At 41.0% G+C, this 19,697-nt stretch overlaps 1 long non-coding RNA gene across 1 annotated transcript; it reads left to right on the top strand.

The window, feature by feature from the left end:
* The first annotated feature begins 7,872 nt into the window (after positions 1 to 7,872).
* On the top strand, positions 7,873 to 10,409 carry LOC138964469 (uncharacterized). The gene is made up of 3 exons (XR_011455114.1): positions 7,873 to 8,258; positions 8,866 to 8,966; positions 9,869 to 10,409. It is a non-coding gene; the product is annotated as an uncharacterized lncRNA (long non-coding RNA).
* Positions 10,410 to 19,697: the final 9,288 nt, after the last annotated feature.

The following is a 19,697-nucleotide window of genomic DNA, read 5'->3' on the forward strand; positions in this document are numbered from 1 at the left end:
TGACTTGACAGCCTCGGCACCCAATCGTATTGATTGACTGATTGATTTGAAGATGCAAATGAACTGTGTGTGCATTCAACTGTGTCCATACCAAATTTCAAACAAATAATCTAAATATTGGATTTTCTGTTAATTTTTTCGAAAAATAAAACAAATTTGGCAAGTAGCAACTATGCGTTTCTTTTTTTAAACAGTATACTTATCAAATTAAACAATGCCTTTTTACCTTTCATCTAAAACGGCCCTCTGTGTTTCAAAGTATAAGCAGTTGAAGACCGAGACAAAGATTTTGTGGGTCTGGTTGTCGTGCCAAAGTCCGTTGGAAATCTGGAAGTCGAACGAATAGGACTCAAAAAGAATGATTATATGCTGCTGGCCATTCTTTACAACTCCTGTTTGAACTACATTTGTTTTCTTTCTTTGTTAATGAAATGGTGTCTTTTCGGTCGCAGACCAGACTAAACCAATCAATTTCGTCAGCGGGAAAAGTAAAATGCGTGTTGTCGTATTTGTGATGACTTAAACCCTTTTCCTCTTAACATGATGCATTTGTTGCTTCCTATTGTCTTAGTGCTAGTCTCAAGGTAGCTCTGGATCAATCAATCAATATCAATATGAGGCTTATATCGCGCGTATTCCGTGGGTACAGTTCTAAGCGCAGGGATTTTTTATTTTTTTATTTTATTTTTATTTTATGCAATTTATATCGCGCACATATTCAAGGCGCAGGGATTTATTTATGCCGTGTGAGATGGAATTTTTTTTTTACACAATACATCACGCATTCACATCGGCCAGCAGATCGCAGCCATTTCGGCGCATATCCTACTTTTCACGGCCTATTATTCCAAGTCACACGGGTATTTTGGTGGACATTTTTATCTATGCCTATACAATTTTGCCAGGAAAAACCCTTTTGTCAATCGTGGGATCTTTAACGTGCACACCCCAATGTAGTATACACGAAGGGACCTCGGTTTTTCGTCTCATCCGAAAGACTAGCACTTGAACCCACCACCTAGGTTAGGAAAGGGGGGAGAAAATTGCTAACGCCCTGACCCAGGGTCGAACTCGCAACCTCTCGCTTCCGAGCGCAAGTGCGTTACCACTCGGCCACCCAGTTGTGGATGAGGTGAATGAGGTGACAATAAACAACACTACTATTACAAAATGATAACTTTCCTGTTTTCTTTTGTAATGTGGTATGAGGTCAAGGTTGAGGTTAAGTCAACTATTACGTACGAAAGTCGTGCGTCTTCGTTTCTTGACAAGTACTCTTGATTTTGGTATGTTGCAAGCCCCTGGAGCAATTTTTTTATTAGTGCTTTTGTGAACAAGAAACAATTAACAAGTGGCTCTATCCCATCTCCCCCCATTTCCCCGTCGCGATATAACCTTCGTGGTTGAAAACGACGTTAAACACCAAATAAAGAAACCGTTGTGTTCCTAAGACTCTGCACTTTCCTTTGATATAAGGTTCACTGTGTATAACTGGATCAAACATGTAATAGTCGCTAAAGAATGAACTATTTTCCCGTGTTCGCATTGTTTGGTTTTAATTATCTGCTAGAGAAAGTAGATGTCAGCAAAATATTAATTTAGGCCGCCATTTGCATTTCATTTTTGTCTAAAATATCTACTTCCTTACATCGGAAACAAACAAATTAGTTCATCCAAAAGCGACTTTCACGTGTTTGATTCCGTTATACACAGTGAGCCTGATATCAAAGGAAAGTGCAAACTCTTAGGACGCAACGGAACCAAAATGAAGAGAATTGGTCAAGGAACAAAGACGCACGAAACAATTGAAAACTGTGACCTATGTACGTATTAGTTGACTTATCCTCCACCTCTATGTTGTTGTACACTATAATGGGTGTGCACGTTAAAGATCCCACGATTGACAAAAGGGTCTTTCCTGGCAAAATTGTATAGGCATAGATAAAAATGTCCATCAAAATACCCGTGTGACTTGGAATAAAGGCCGTGAAAGGTAAAGTTTCGCCTAACAGGCTTGAGGTTTGCTGGTCGATGTGAATGCGTTATATATTGTGTGTAAAAAATGTTTGTTTGTCTGTCTGTCTGTAAAAAATTCCATTTCACACGGCAGAAATTAGTATGTAAAGCGCGGAGAGCACAGTTAATTGTGGTTCGCGCTATATAAGCTCACCATAATAATAATAATAATGATAATTACATGGGTGGGACGGAAAAATGTCATGAATCCTGAAGAAATTTAGTTAAGGGGGGGGGGGGGGGGGGTTCTGGGGGCCCCCAGACGCCGAAGGATTTGTATAAATAACAACCAAAAAAACATCACCACAGACATTACGAATCCGGATTTCCGGAATATACTGGAAGAATCCCACCCGTGTAATTAATTATACACAGCGACATTTCTCGTTCGAGATGATAAGGTTGACTACGTGTATGTGTATGTCTATCGTCTTTGGAAATTGATTGATAACTTGCTTACTCAGGCTTTTTGTCGGTGAAGCTCAAAACTGGCCATGACTGGCTATATATATACCTTTAAAAAAAAGTTTCTTTGGGGGAGAGTGGGAAGGGAGGAGCAAATTCGTACGGCAATTAAAGCTCCAGACAGAGATTGTAATCGCTGCACTGTGAATACTCACTCGGCCGGGTTCAAGGAACGAAACACGAATGTGTGTGTGTGTGTGTGTGTGTGTGTGTGTGTGTGTGTTTGCAGTCTGTGTGTATGTGTGCGTGTTGTGTGTGTGTGTGTGTGTGAGCGTGCGTTCGTGCGCGCGTGTGTGTGTGTGTGTGCGTACGTGCGCAGGTGCGCGCGCGCATTTGTGTGTGTACGTGTGTGTGTGTGTGTGTGTGTGTGTGTGTGTGTGTGTGTGTTTGTTGGTACGCGCGCGCATTTGTGTGTGTGTGTGTGTGTGTGTGTGTGTGTGTGTGTGTGTGTGTGGTGTGTGTGTGCGTGTGTGTGTGTATTTGAGAGAGAGAGACAGACTGAGACAGAGACAGAGAGAGACAGAGACGGACAGAGGGACACTTAAAGGTTGGGGGGGGGGGGGGGGGGGTCAGACTCGAATTGCAATTAATCACCAGACAGAGATTTCAATGGCTGCATGGTGCACACGCACACGCCCTGGGGTTCAGGCTTGAAACTCGAACTTCCTTTGACGTTTTGTCCCAGACTGACACTGACGCAACCCTTTGGAGGATTCACGCGCCATTAAGCCACTTCATGTCAATGTCATAAAAACCAAGTTTACGTTCGAGTCAGTGTCGACTGATAAAAATCTGTCGGGGGCACGGTATTTTGAAGGAGCAGACAGGGGCATACACTAATTAGTCTCAGTTCGTTCAACCATAGATGTGTATTCACATCTATGGTTCAACTAAAGGTTATTTTCTTTACAAACTGCGAAATATCTTTTACAAGCCGCGTGCTGCACCCGTCAGCAAAGATTCTGACTTAATTAATTTGGAGGTTCATGACATCGCGTTCGCATTATTTTTTAACATCAAGGAAAGGAGAAGAGCCGCGTTGTGAAATCTAGTGAAAGAGCAAGTGAGGGTGGTGATGAAGGTGATGAAGGTGGTGGAGGTGGTGGTGGTGAAAGTGGCGGGTGGTGAGGGTGGTAGCGATGGTCGTGGTAGTTGCACTGAGTTGTCGTCCCCTGCTCCTGCTTCTTCTTGAGGATATTTGTTTGTTTGAGTGGTTTTTTTGAGTGTTTGTTTGTTTATTTGTTTGTCTTTTGGTTGATTGCTGCTGCTGCTACTACTATTGATGATGATGAAGATTATCGTCCTCAAAAACATCACGTTTACCACAAATAAAGTGCATGTACACGATATCAGATAAACACATTAGTGCTTGATTTATCTTCGACAAGAACAAGGAATATACAAACTTAAAGTTTATTAACACGTTCATGCCATTGTATCTTTCGCGTATACACGCCGTAGACGGTGGCTGCATTGGGGAATTGCCTCCGCACTAACTTTCACCGATGAAGAGCAGTTTCTGCACGACAAAATCGTCTCTGTTTTCTCCAAAATGACATATCATCACATTACTGGCGTTTGTACTTCGACCTAAGGTGTTATAGCATCCCATCATCGATTTTCTTCTTTTCTTCGATGCATTTGTTAACGTTGAGCATCGATTATTTATGCTTTTCTTGCAAAGTGTGCGTAAATTCTGACTTCCCACAGTTATTACGGAAAATCAAGGTTATCAATCAAACTGCAGTCTATTGGAATATGATTATTGTTTATTAGTTGACATGTGGTCCAAGTTGTGTCATCCAAAGTCACGCGGTTGGAGCGTAATTCTTGAATCTGTACCACGACTGATCGATTTTGCGGCTGCCCACCTACGCAAAGGGTGGCTGCATGCCAATGCACTATTTGCGCAAATGATACTGTGAACAGGATAATGAGGTAGCCACGTTTACCCATAGGCATTTTCTGTTTCACGATGAGCGTAGACTATATTCTACAAACTTCCATTGTCCCTGTTCTTTTGAATCGACAGATGACACGGAGCATTATCATCACGTGACCAAATGCACCTGTACTCATTGGAACAGGGCGATGAATGGCTGACTACACCTAAACACGCACCCCCCCCCCCCCCTCCACGGTAGCGCTACTCTTGTTGCTGCTAGCTTTCCACTGAGGAGGAGGAGGCGATCCGAATTTGCCAGCTATGGGTTTATAAAGTATTGGAAAGGAAAACAAAGTAATTCAAATTTGCCCCACATTTGTACAGAAAATACACGTAGCCTACGACGTCCATTCGAATTCTGGGCGATCAGCTGAAGTTTCAAGTACTGACGACATACTTATAATAACGACATTTTGCCGGTTTCCGTTGTACTATTACCTCTCAATTTGCCCCACATTTGTGTTACAGGACATATACACGTATGTACAAATTCTATGCGATCACAAACACCGAACGAAAGCTCTGAAATTTCAAAGTACCAACTATATACACTCATAACAACATTTTACCCGTTTACATTGTACTATTGCATCCACATTTGCCCCATATCTCTTTGATGCAGGATATAAACACGTATGGTGTTCAAGTTCTGTGCGAACACAAACACCGACCGAAAGATGTGAAGTTTTAAGGTACCGACTACTCTCATGATGTAACGACATTTTACCGGTTTACATTGTACTATTCTAATATGCCCCACATCTGTGATACAGAATATACACTGGCGTACGATTCAACTCTGTGCCGGATCGCAAACACCAACCGGAAGTTCCGTGGTTTCCGCATCGCCTATTCTTACATTTTCCCGGTTCCTTTACATTATTAAATCTAAATATGCTCCACATTTGAGCAGGATCTGGTATGCATTATTCAATCGGAAGCATCTAAAGGGAATGACTGCGGCTCAGTTTCCGCATCGCCCACACTTACTATGATTAACCGGTTTCGTTGTACATTTTGAAGGGGTTTCCTAGAAACCAAACTGCTTTCAGTCACTCACTATAATGTTAGAGTAAAATCACTCAATGAATAAGCGGGCTAGATATAGACAGCACTAATTACGTGCTACACTCGAAACAAATATCCTGGCACGCTGAACAATAAGACGTATTGCATGAACAAACAACTCCCATCCTCAGTATTGACACAGTCATTATGTCGCTTTGCTTTTGGATTGGACAATACATGTAGTATCACGCTGGAGGGAATCCGGGAGTTTTTCTTGTAAATCCTTGAAACTAGTTTCTGCCGTATTGGTTTCCCATGATGAATTGAGACTAAAATACACGTATGCTAGAGAGCCATGTCCAAATCCGTTGTTAGTACATCCGCAAACACACAAACAAACACACACACATATATACATAAACACACACTGACACACACGTACACACTCACACACACACACACACGTACACACACGTACACACACACACACACACACAGTGACATATACACACACACACTGACACACACACACACACACAAACAAACACACACACACAAACAAACAAATAAACAAGCAAACAAACCAAGCAAGCAGACAAACAAACAAATAAACAATAAATAAATAAATAAATAAACAAACAAGCAAACCAACAGATGAACAATCAAGCAAACAAATAAACGCGCTCGAGCTCAGCAAGTGACAAGTATAGACGCACGTGGTCCGTGAATGTTCTTCCTTTGAGCTGGTGGACAATTGCGAATAATAATGTCAGGGCCACATTATTATGGAATATTATGTCAACAGAGAGAGAGAGAGAGGGAGAGAGAGCGAGAGAAGGAGCGAGCGAGGGAGAGAGAGAGAGAGGAAGAGAGAGCGAGAGAAGGAGCGAGCGAGAGAAGGAGCGAGAGCGAGAGAGAAAGAGAGAGAGAGAGTGAGAGAGAGAGACAGAGAGAGAGAGAGAGCGAGAGAAAGAGCGAGAGGGAGAGAGATTGAGAGAGAGAGAGAGAAGGGGGGGGGAGAGAGAGCGAGAGAAGGAGCGAGCGAGGGGGAGAGAGAGAGAGAGGAAGAGAGAGCGAGAGAAGGAGCGAGCGAGGGAGAGAGAGAGAGAGAGGGAGAGAGAGCGAGAGAAGGAACGAGCAAGGGAGAGAGAGAGAGAGAGAGAGAGAGAGAGAGAGAGAGAGAGAGAGAGAGAGAGAGAGCGAGAGAAGGAGCGAGCGAGGGAGAGAGAGAGGGAGAGAGCGAGAGAAGGAGCGAGCGAGGGAGAGAGAGAGAGAGAGAGAGAGAGAGGGGGGGGGGGGAGTGATAGACTGAGGAGTTGGGGTATGGGTTGGGGAGGATGGAAGGAAGGTCAGTTATTGCATTCTCACGAAACCGGCTCCAAAAGACACAGGCCGGCTGTTGAGGTAAACAACCACCACCACCACCACCACCTTTATGCTAATCGTCAACTGATCAATACAATGTAACTCACCTACATTCTCGCTGCCCTACACGCCACCAGGCGTGAAAGGCAGTAAGTCACCTACATTCGCGGATTGTTATTACATTAGGTCTTCTTACACACAAGTCCCGGGTTCTGTTATACATTGAAACTCACCCCCCCCCCCCCCCCCATTTTTTTAAGACTCGGCCGATTCAGAGCCTCCAATCCCGTTTTACATTTAGTCAAGTTTTGACTAAATGTTTTAACGTAGAGGGGGAATCGAGACGAGGGTCGTGGTGTATGTGCGTGCGTGCGTGTGTGTGTGTGTGTGTGTGTGTGTGTGTGTCTGTGTGTGTGTGTAGAGCGATTCAGACTAAACTACTGGACCGATCTTTATGAAATTTGACATGAGAGTTCCTGGGTATGAAATCCCCAGACGTTTTTTTCATTTTTTTGATAAATGTCTTTTATGACGTCATATCCGGCTTTTCGTGAAAGTTGAGGCGGCACTGTCACGCTCTCATTTTTCAACCAAATTGGTTGAAATTTTGGTCAAGTAATCTTCGACGAATCCCGGACTTCGGTATTGCATTTCAGCTTGGTGGCTTAAAAACTAATTAATGACTTTGGTCATTAAAAATCGGAAAATTGTAAAAAAAAAATAAAAATTTATAAAACGATCCAAATTTACGTTCATCTTATTCTCCATCATTTGCTGATTCCAAAAACATATAAATATGTTATATTTGGATTAAAAACAAGCTCTGAAAATTAAATATATAAAAAAATTTATCAAAATTAAATTGTCGAAATCAATTTAAAAACACTTTCATCTTATTCCTTGTCGGTTCCTGATTCCAAAAACATATAGATATGATATGTTTGGATTAAAAACACGCTCAGAAAGTTAAAACAAAGAGAGGTACAGAAAAGCGTGCTATCCTTCTTAGCGCAACTACTACCCCGCTCTTCTTGTCAATTTCACTGCCTTTGCCATGAGCGGTGGACTGACCTAAGAACCAACACTAGAGAGAACGCCAGCGACCACCAAACTCAGATCGAGGTTACGTTCTGCGCGGAAAATTCAGACGAGGCCCTCTCAACTTCCGGTTGTTCGTGGCAGTCTCAATACATGTGTGTGGCATCCATTGTTTGGGTTTTTTGTTTGTCCATTATGGGTGGTGCGAATTGCGCAGTGCCCACCTGCCCAGCGAAAAACAGTCGCCACAAGGGCCTCTCCTTTCACCGAATACCCCGAATGGGCGTGAGTGATCCGTGGAGGAGGCAAGTACTGGCAAAAATCGACCGTGTCGATCGGACATTCCTGGAGCAAAGCAAACAACACCACGCGAAGCTATGGGTTTGCTCACGGCATTACAAGCCTGAGTGTTTCAAAACAGGTGAGCCTTTTGTGTTGTTAAAATGTTGTGAAGCGAATTTGTGCTTTCTCATTGTTCTAGATTCAGATCTAAATACAGCCGGTGGATCATTATTTTTCTCAGTTGAACTGAAGTCGCAGCACAGACACGAAAGGCCTTCACAAGATAGGGCCTACTTGAACGCTAAGATTTTAGTCAAATAAACAAAAACGATTAAGTATTTTATCTTCAGTAATTGTGTACGAAAAATCAAATGTATACGGAAAAACAAATGTGTACGATAAAAATATATGCTGTGTTTAAACTTGCAAAGCCATTCAGCAGACCGCACCACAGCAAATTAGGCCCCTACTTTATAAACGAGAGTGCTGAATGGTTGGAACAGTCTGTCAGATGATGTAGTCAGTGCAGAATCAGTGAATGAATTAAAAAATTGATGGGTGCTTTTCACTGGACAAATCTTTCGGTGTATGAACCACTGCTACTACTAAGCTACTGAAGCCAACACTAATCGACCAGAGCACAGTACGTAGTTTACAGTGACATTTTTTTCTGATTGTACTATATAATAATTATATTATTCTGATTTCAGATTTTATTCTGTATGTTTAAAACTTTATGTGTACAGGTCCAAAAGGAAAAAGAAAGCTCATCGAAGGGAGTCTTCCGACAGAAAACATGCCCCTGAAGAGCGTCGTGACTCCACAGCCCCCAGAAAGGCCACCCCCTGTAAGTACGCAACATGAAGTAAAATAAAAGTGTGTTTACAGTTTCCATACTGTAGGCTAAACTTTACCACCCTTTTGATGTTGTCAATGAAAAAATTCTACAGAGAAAACAGGCAGTCAAAAGAAGTAGATTTATAGTGTATAAGTGTGTGAAACTTCTGAAGCAGAATAAAATAAAATCTTAATAATAGAGACACTTGTAAGACCCCAAAAATAACATTTGTGTTTAGGGTTCCCGACCTACCCTAACATTTACCCCTTCAGCTCTTGACCCTACAACCTTTTTGGACTTTGAGCCAAACAAATATTTCAACTCTGGGTGACAGTTTTTGCTCAAATTATTTCATTTCTTGTGTGTTTATGCTACTAAAATGTAAGGAACTGCTCATAAAAAGCATTACCGGCACGGTTGGCCTAGTGGTAAGGCGTCCGCCCCGTGAGCGGGAGGTCGTGGGTTCGAACCCCGGCCGGGTCATACCTAAGACTTTAAAATTGGCAATCTAGTGGCTGCTCCGCCTGGCGTCTGGCATTATGGGGTTAGTGCTAGGACTGGTTGGTCCGGTGTCAGAATAATGTGACTGGGTGAGACATGAAGCCTGTGCTGCGACTTCTATGTTGTGTGTGGCGCACGTTAAATGTCAAAGCAGCACCGCCCTGATATGGCCCTTCGTGGTCGGCTGGGCGTTAAGCAAACAAACAAACAAACAAAAAAATAAAAAGCATTTCCTCGGTTAGTTTTATTATTTCAGCATCTTTTTCATCTATGAAAAAAAATCTTTCCGACAAACCTACCCTAATTTTTTTGGCCATGTAAATCTATAAACATAACTTTGGGGGGGGGGGGGGGGGGCTAAATGTACTATTAGGAAAAGGTTGGTCATAAATGTTTTGTTTTACATTCAGAAAAATCGAGACTCCGCTGGACCCAACGTACCTGAGACGGACGTGCCAGTTCCAGACGTTCCAGCAATGAACCTTACCCTGAACGACTTGCGGAGGGACTTGAAGAGATTGCCACAACCATGGACACTACTTTCAAATCAGAAAGATACTGTATCTGTTGCTGTGATTGAAGATTATGTGTTAAAATTATGTGTACATGTTGATGTGAACCTGTCTGCCAATGTGAGGGTGTTGGGCATGCCTGTGCCACACCTCAACCAGAACATGGAGTCTGTTTGTTTGTCTCAGTACCTGTCTTCTCTGTCTGCTCTGAAGCTGTGTCAAGGCGTTACTGACCCACAGTTGCAACAATTCTCAAAACCACCACAAGAAAACGCAGTATCAAAACACTTTCTGCATACATCATTAATGTGTCCAGAGACAAAACCATTTGTCAATTCTTGTGTTCGTTCTTCGAGCTGCAGTCTGCTCAGTGAGCAAGATGTGTGCACGCATTGTCAAAAGACTAAAACAGAACTAACCAAAAAGAAAGAACGTGCAGAAAAGGCTGAAAAAAAACCGCTGCACAAATTTGCACCCCTACACAATGCATCGCAAAAGAAGCTGAAACTAGCACTACTTGAATTACGCAAGCGTGAAACAATCAAAAAAATACAGACACAGCTAGAGCAAGATTCAGTTGCTGTTCAGCCAGACATTCACTCTAAACTTAAAGATGTTCTGACTGTAAATGAAGAACTAATTCAGGACAACCTCACAAAACTATTCTGGGAGGAACAAAACAAGGCATTTAAAGCTAAAGGCAAAAGCATGAAATGGCACCCCATGATGCTGCGATTAGCAATCTACATCCACAGCAAAAGCGCGGCAGTCTATCGCAGTTTAAGAGACACTGGGGTGTTGAAACTTCCTGGCGAGTCAACCCTGCGGGATTATTCAAACTATATTCACCCAGAGGGAGGCTTTAACCCAGAAGTCGTAGCAGAGATAAAGGCAGCAGCAGACAAGTTGAAAGAAAACGAGCGATTTGTGGTCTTATTGCATGACGAAATGAGTGTCAAAGAGGATTTGGTGTGGGACTCAAAGTCGGGCGAACTAGTAGGCTTTGTTAATCTCAACCAGTGGACCTGGGAAATGGGCACAAACACAGTAGCTAGTCATGTCCTTGTTTTTTTCGTGGTGGGGGTGAACAGCAATCTCAAATACAGCATGGGCTACTTTGGAACTAGGACTGCAACATCTGATCAAATGTACCCCTTGTTCTGGCAAGCAATAGCATTGTTAGAACTGACATGCAAGCTGAAAGTTATTGCATCAACAAGTGACAAAGCATCACCAAATCAGCGCCTCTACCAGCTGCATGGTCAAGCACACCAAGTCTGCTACAAAACACTGAATTTCTATGCACCTACTAGACACATTTATTTCTTCTCAGATGTGCCCCACCTCATCAAAACAATTAGAAATAATCTGTTCCGTAGCAGCCCTCACAAAACCATGCTTCTATGGAACAATGGGAAAGAGCTTTTGTGGGCACACATCAGAAGGGTCTATGATGAAGACAGACACATGGAGCTAGTGCGCAGACATAAGCTGACAAATGAACATGTCAATTTGACTAGCCATTCCTTGATGAATGTGAAGCTGGCGGCTCAAGTTCTGAGCAAAAGTGTAGGCTCCATCCTACAAGGTCAGGGTTATGAAGAGTGCCATGAAACAGCCAAGCTCATTTTGTTTGTCAACCGTTTTTTTGACTGCCTAAACTCCAGGTCATTCGAAGAGGCGGCCCGAAAAAGAGTAGATGACCTAAAGCCCTACACAAACAGGAATGACCCCAGGTTCGCTTTCCTTGCCAACTTTCTGACCTTTCTAAACAACTGGAAAGAAAATGTCAACAACCGACCAGGTCCCTTCACGAAAGCACAAAGAGCGAGGATGTTTTTGTCTCATCAGACCTTCAAAGGTCTGGAAATGACCATCAGGTCTTTCACAGAAGTAGCAGTCTATCTGCTTGACAATGGTGTCAAATTTGTACTTAGCAACAGATTCTGCCAAGACCCTCTTGAGGCTCACTTTGGCAGGCACAGAGGTCTCGGGCAACGAAGTGACAACCCAAGCATCCACACATTTGGCTACCAAGAGAATAAACTGCGGCTACAGAGAGGACTAGCAATGAGGTTTCAGCCTAAAGGCAACGTAGAAAAAAGAAAGAGAGAAGAAATTCCCGTTGAAATAAGTGACAGCCCACTGAAGAAACTGAAGCGCTAAATGTGCGCGTCAAGAGGGTCTTGGCAAAATAAGCAGCAGCCCAGTAAAGAAACTGAAATGCTAAAAATAATAATAGCAACACGTATCCCATTGGTAACAATTCCATTCACTGGTCGTTGAGTTGTCGACTTGCTGTCCCACACCTGTGCATCGTGGATGAGTACTACATAGTGTTCAAATGTACACTGATATCTGTTAAAAAACAATCCTTGTGACAAGACCAGATGTGTTGTTTGCTAATCATTCTTTTCTGATGGTCACACACTTTAAAATACAAAATGCAAATCCCAGTACTGTGTGCAAGACAATTTTTATTTACAGGTTTCACTGTAACACAAACTGACAATAAAAATGCAGTCCAATTTCACACAAATAGTCTTCATCCCTCACAGTCTTGTACAAGTTATTTCATACTGATTTTATTAGTAAACTTTTTTGTAATCATAAGCTAGTGCAGCACAGCCTGAATTTCCAAAACCGATTATCTCCCTTGTTTGAAATCAGAAATGTATTTTGACGGTCATTACTAGTCCTTTTTAGTCTCAAAACAGTAAATCTGAGGCGTTTGAGTCTTTTTTATATTGATTAATCTTGAAAGAAAATTGTGCGTACCAAATTATCTGTGTAATTGTTAAATCCACACCAAATGTAAATTCTGCTGATGCTGACTGACAGGGAGGACATTTTCCGAATGCACCTCCAAGTTCTAACTGACAAGACTTTTGCTACATGTCTGAAATTCCTCAACATACTCTTTGGACTGACGATGCTACGAGTATACGGTCTTGCTGAAAAATGGCATTGCGTTCAGTTTCATTCTGTGAATTCGACAGCTACTTGACTAAATGTTGTATTTTCCCCTTACGCGACTTGTTTTTCTTTCTTTTTTTTCATAAACCTTGGTGGTTTTTACATTTAGTCAAATTTTGACTAAATGTTTTAACATAGAGGGGAGGGGGGGGGGGAATCGAGACGAGGGTCGTGGTGTATGTGTGTGTGTGTGTGCGTGTGTGTGTGTGTGTAGAGAGAGATTCAGAGTAAACTACTGGACCGATCTTTATGAAATTTGACATGAGAGTTCCTGGGTATGATATCCCCAAACCTTTTTTTCTTTTTTTTTCGATAAATGTCTTTGATGACGTCATATCCGGCTTTTTGTACAAGTTGAGGCGGCACTGTCACACCCTCATTTTTCAATCAAATTGATTGAAATTTTGGCCAAGCAATCTTCGACGAAGGCCGGACTTCGGTATCGCATTTCAGCTTGGTGGCTTAAACATTAATTAATGACTTTGGTCATTAAAAATCTGAAAATTGTAATTAATTTTTTTTTATAAAACGATCCAAATTTACGTTTATCTTATTCTTCATCATTTTCTGATTCCAAAACCATATAAATATGTTATATTTGGATTAAAAACAAGCTTTCAAAATTAAAAATATAAAAATTATGATCAAAATCAAATTTCCGAAATCGATTTAAAAACAATTTCATCTTATTCCTTGTCGGTTCCTGATTCCAAAAACATATATATATGATATGTTTGGATTAAAAACACGCTCAGAAAGTTAAAACGAAGAGAGGTACAGAAAAGCGAGCTATGCAGCACAGCGATGCCACTACCGCGCTAAACAGTCTCGTCAGTTTTACTGCGTTTTGCACGAGCGACGGACTACGGTCATTGTGAAAAAATGCAGTGCGTTCACTTTCATTCTGTGGGTTCCACAGCTTGACTAAATGTAGTAATTTCGCCATACGCGACTTGTTACATTTAGTCAAGTTTTGACTAAATGTTTTAACATAGAGGGGGAATCGAGACGAGGGTCGTGGTGTATGTGTGTGTGTGGGTGTGTGTGTGTGTGTGTGTGTGTGTGTGTGTGTGTGTGTGTGTGTGTGTGTCTGTGCGTGTGTGTGTGTAGAGCGATTCAGAGTAAAGTACTGGACCGATCTTTATGACATTTGACATGAGAGTTCCTGGGTATGATATCCCCAGACATTTTTTTCTTTTTTTCGATAAATGTCTTTTATGACGTCATATCCGGCTTTTTGTAAAAGTTGAGGCGGCACTGTCACACCCTCAATTTTCAATCAAATTGATTGAAATTTTGGCCAAGCAATCTTCGACGAAGGCCGGACTTCGGTATTGCATTTCAGCATGGAGGCTTACAAATTAATTAATGACTAAAAATTGTAATTAAAATTATTTTTTTATAAAACGATCCAAATTTACTTTTATTTTATTTTTCATCATTTTTTGATTCCAAAAACATATAAATATGTTATATTCGGATTAAAAACAAGCTCTGAAAATTAACAATATAAAAATTATGATTAAAATTAAATTTCCGAAATCGTTTTAAAAACTATTTCATCTTATTCTTTGTCGGTTCCTGATTCCAAAAACATATAGATATGATATGTTTGGATTAAAAACACGCTCAGAAAGTTAAAGCGAAGAGAGGTACAGTAAAGCGTGCTATGAAGCACAGCGCAACCGCTACCGCGCCAAACAAGCTCGTCACTTTCACTGCCTTTTGCACTAGCGGCGGACTACGTTCAGTTTCATTCTGTGAGTTCCACAGCTTGACTAAATGTAGTAATTTCGCCTTACGCGACTTGTTTTTTCTTCAGATCGACTGTCCATAACTTCTGTACTTAAAAGTTACCTCCATTGTAAGACATTCTAAACCCTGTCTTTCTGGGAAATTTTGATTTCTCAAAAGGGAGTTCAACTGTTAACAATTGCATAGATATCTATCTGGGCTATATTCAGTACAACCTGTTCTCCTGCGTCAGCTATTTCAAGCGTCCTCGACACTCCGACTTAGAAATGAGTAGAGCAACAAACATCGACACACACAAATAACTTAAGAGTACATCAACAAAAAGCAAAAACAATAGGCCTAATGCGGTGGGTTTCTTTACAGTTTGTTTATAATGTGGAATCTCGGTGAATGGAGGTGGGTAAGTGTGTATATGGGTGCGTCTCAGAATCTCGTCCTCTGTTTGTGACATTATCACCAAAAGTAAAATCTTCCCAGAAAACTTTGATAATACTATTTACACACTTCTCAGGGTGTACCTTTTCAGTTTAAACAAGAAAAAATATAACATTGCCTTTAGTTTGCCATATGTTGAGCATTATTTGGACCATGTGTGCAAAATCACCCGTGTAACATGGAAAAAATAAAAGACAAAAAAACTGCATTTATAAGGCTGAAAATGACTTTTATTCAGTTATTATTGTTGAATCACAAGCCATTATAGGGTTCAATATGAAATGACTACATGCAAACAACAAAATAATGTTTTTTTCAATGTTCCATGCATTCGTCAAAATTTCAATACAAAAATGAAAATTAATTAATGATATCCTGATCAGAACATGTTGATACATGGCATTCATTCAGTCTTATTGACATTTAACCTTCACAATAGCATATATACAAAGATTTGTTGCTCTAAGACAAAATGTTAGAAAGTTATCCCAAAAGAATGCAAAATGGTCACCGATGTAACATGGAAACATCACTTTTGTAACAAAGAAACGGTTATGCTTTTTCCCACAAACTTTACTAAATGAAGCTGATTTTGCAACCAGATTCTTCTTAGGTAAAATGCCAAACACTAAAACAGGAACAGAAAGAAAAAAAGCTGGACAAAATCAAGAAAACTTTGCCCCAAAAAAGAGAAACATTAATGAAAAGTTCATCACCGACGTAACTCGGAAACGAACAACCAGACATGTATTATAAGGTTTGACATGAAGAATGCAAATGTTCAAAAGTGGTTCATTCAATTGTTAAGACAATAAACCAAAGGCATTGGTTACATATAGAACAGTTGCCACTTGCAGTTAATTAATTTATTTTAAAAGAAATAATGCCCCCTGGCATTGAAGGTGGGGTCACGAATCATGGTTGCATCAGATGCAGGGACTAAGGAAATATCATCGATCCCTGGAAAGCAATAGTAGTTCCCCTCCGGTTTCCTTCGAAGGAACGGTACCACCAGTTCATCAGGTCGAATCTCTTGCACCTGAAACATGCAAGTACCAGCGATTTCAACCAAAGATTGATGCAATATGTGTACTAGTTTCACTAACATGAATTTGTTTAATGTCTATCAAGATTTTGATGCATCCACATTCACTGGCTAAAAACAAAATAAAGTAATTATTTTGTTCAGACTTACCATTCCATTGAACATACAACTTTTACAATTAAAGAAAACATTGACACTTACCGTTCCTTTAAATGGATTTCGGAAATTTAATTTTGATCATAATTTTTTATATTTTTAATTTTCAGAGCTTGTTTTTAATCCAAATATAACATATTTATATGTTTTTGGAATCAGGAAATGATGTAAAATAAGATGAACGTAAATGTGGATCGTTTTATATAAAAAAAAATTATTACAATTTTCAGATTTTTAATGGCCAAAGTCATTAATTAATTTTTAAGCCACCAAGCTGAAATGCAATACCGAAGTCCGGCCTTCGTCGAAGATTGCTTTACAAAAATTTCAATCAATTTAATTGAAAAATGAGGGTGTGACAGTGCCGCCTCAACTTTTACAAAAAGCCGGATATGACGTCATCAAAAGTATTTGTCGAAAAAAAGAAAAAAACGTCCGGGGATATCATACACAGGAACTCTCATGTCAAATTTCATAAAGATCGGTCAAGTAGTTTAGTCTGAATCGCTCTACACACACACACGCACAGACAGACAGACACACACACACACATACACCACGACCCTCGTTTCGATTCCCCCTCTATGTTAAAACATTTAGTCAGGTTTTGACTCGGTGAAATCGAAAGAAAAACTATTATTAACAAATGTTTAGCCTAATTTTTCACTTCATAGAATATCATAGCAGCAAAAACTCACCATTTCTCAAGAACCTGGGGTGTTGATCACTGTCGTAACAAAATCACAGACTTCGGAAACATTCTCGAAATCTTTCTTCGCTGCTGGAAGCTGAACTATTTCTCTCTGTAACTGCGCATGCGTAGTCACCCGCACCTCTAAGTCACTACGCGCAAAATAGTTCTAATCTTTCTTCAAAACTCTGAACATTATTTGCAAAACCGTTCACCATCGTAACTGAATTTTGAAGAAGCATGTCATATTGCGCAACTTTCAACTTAGTTTGCAGATGCAATTTTGAGAAAATAATACTTAAATAACATTTAGCTTAGCGATGTTCTATGCCCTTTCATGTCTAGATCGTGTTGAAGATGAATATGCAAATTCTAAAGTTCAAATTTAGGACTTGTTGCTGTTGCACGCGTGCGGAAACCTATGTTACGACAGTGATGGCAAACTTTCAAGCGATTAATTTCGTTTAAAAAAACAATTCTGTGGACAAAATAACATTTCAACTGTCAAGTACACTTAAACCAAACACACATAACAAGAATAGCAGTCCTTGGACATTCTAAACGATTCTTGTAGTGAGGTGCAAAACTAGTTGATGGTTCATGTCACAGATCAGACCTCCATTTTTCACGCATCCAATCATTTCTTTCGCAAAACAATCTTCATAATAATCATGCAAAATACTCAATTTTGTTTGTACTATTTCTTTATTCATTTTACTTCTCAAAAATACCAATATCATGATTTAAAATTCAGTATGTTTCAATTGTGGGCTAATTTGATTATGGCACACACAAAAGGATCAGTTTCTGAGACGCACCCATATATGCATGTATGTGTATTTTATGAGGACAAAAGTCGTAGGAAGGAGCTATAAATGTTTGTTTACGGGTGAATGTGTGAGTCAGTAAGTGGGTGTGTGTGTGCGTGTGTGTGTGTGCGTGTGTGTGTGTGTGTGTGTGTGTGTGTGTTAATGTGTGTGTGTGTGTCTGTGTGTGTGTGTGTGTGGGTGTGTGCGTGAGTATAAGTATGTGTGTTTGCACGCTGTATGTGTGTGTGTGTGTGCACGCTGTGTGCGTGTGTGTGCGTGTGTGTGTGTGTGTGTGTGTGTGTGTGTGTGTGTGTGTTTGCACTCTGTATGTGTGTGTAGGTGTACGTCAGTGAGTATGCGCGCCCCCACGTGTATGCGTGTATGCTTGCACGTGTGTGTACGTGTGTGAGTGCGTGTGTATGTATGTACTAGAATGAATACCCGCTTCGCCGGGTTTCCGGCGAAGAAGTAGAGCCGAATGATACCCGGCCTTGCCGGGGAAGAAGTAGAGCGAATACCCGGCTTCGTCGGGAAGAAGTAGAGGAATACGGGATGAAAGCGTTGTGGACAGTGACCTTCTAAAAATAGTAACGGGAATATCCGGCTTCGCCGGGATGAAAGCGTTGTGGACAGTGACCTTCTAAAAATAGTAACGGGAATACGGATTGACGCCACACGAAGGAAGGGAGATAAACGCAAAACACTGGAGAAGATAAGGAAGAGTTACTGGGAATGGATCTGGGAAGATGAACAGAAAAACCAAAATCGGTTCAGCGCTGCGCGCTAAGAGCACGTGTTGAAAATTCTCATCGACCAGGTTGTGTCCGGGGTCTACCTGAATATGCCCACCAAATTTGAAGCAGATCCATCGAGAACTTTGGCCGTGCATCGCGAACACACACACACACACACACACACACACACAGACAGACAGACACAAGTCGTATATATATATATATAGATGTGTGTGTGTGTGTGTGTGTGTGTGTGTGTGTGTGTGTGTGTGTTTATATATGTGTGTGTGTGTGTGTGTGTGTGTGTGCACTTGTGCGGATGTGTTTGTACATATTTACATACGTGTATGCTTGTATATGTGTGTGTACGTGTGTGTATGTGTGTTTGCGTGTGTGTTTGTGTGTGTGTGTGTGTTTGTACGTGTGTGTGTGGGGGGGAGGGTCCACGGCATCGTGTGCGCGTTTTCTTGTTAGTTGACCAATTGTACGTTCACCCTCACCGTGCAGAATCGAATGTACACTCTTCAAAAAAAGTTAAGGATCGGTTGAAAAAACGGATCTAATTATAAAAAATTGCCAAAAAATTAAACATCGACATAGTAATTAACAAATTAATGTGTTTGAATTAACAAATGAACAATGAGTCTTGACCTAGAATTTTGTTTGGCAGGCAGAGTTATTTCCTTTGTGGGACTTCTCAAAAGCTTCTGCATTTTGGAAGAAAAAGGGTGTTTTTTATAGCCCCATGAAATTTGCGGAATGCATGCCAGGGAAAAAGGTTGTGATGCACGTGCTACAACAGGGTCCTGGCTATGAACATCGCTCACCAGCTTGTGTTTAAAGGTTGACACGCTGACACAATTATGCACAGTAGCAACATGCCCCCACGAAGAAAACTGAGCGATTTGGATAGAGGAAGGGCAATAGGATGGCTACAAGACGGTGTTGCTGCCAGGCAAGTGGCCCAGAGGCTTGCAGTGGCTCCCTCTGTCATCATCAGACTAAAACAGAGTTTCCACACAACTGGAAGAGTGCAGGAGCGACAACGTTCTGGTCGGCCCAGAGTCACCACACAAAGAGAGGATCGCTTCATTCAGAGGCAGGCCATGCAACAAAGAATGGCTAC

Source organism: Littorina saxatilis, linkage group LG4 (genome assembly GCF_037325665.1).
Source record: "Littorina saxatilis isolate snail1 linkage group LG4, US_GU_Lsax_2.0, whole genome shotgun sequence".
Classification (NCBI taxonomy): Eukaryota; Metazoa; Mollusca; class Gastropoda; order Littorinimorpha; family Littorinidae; genus Littorina; species Littorina saxatilis.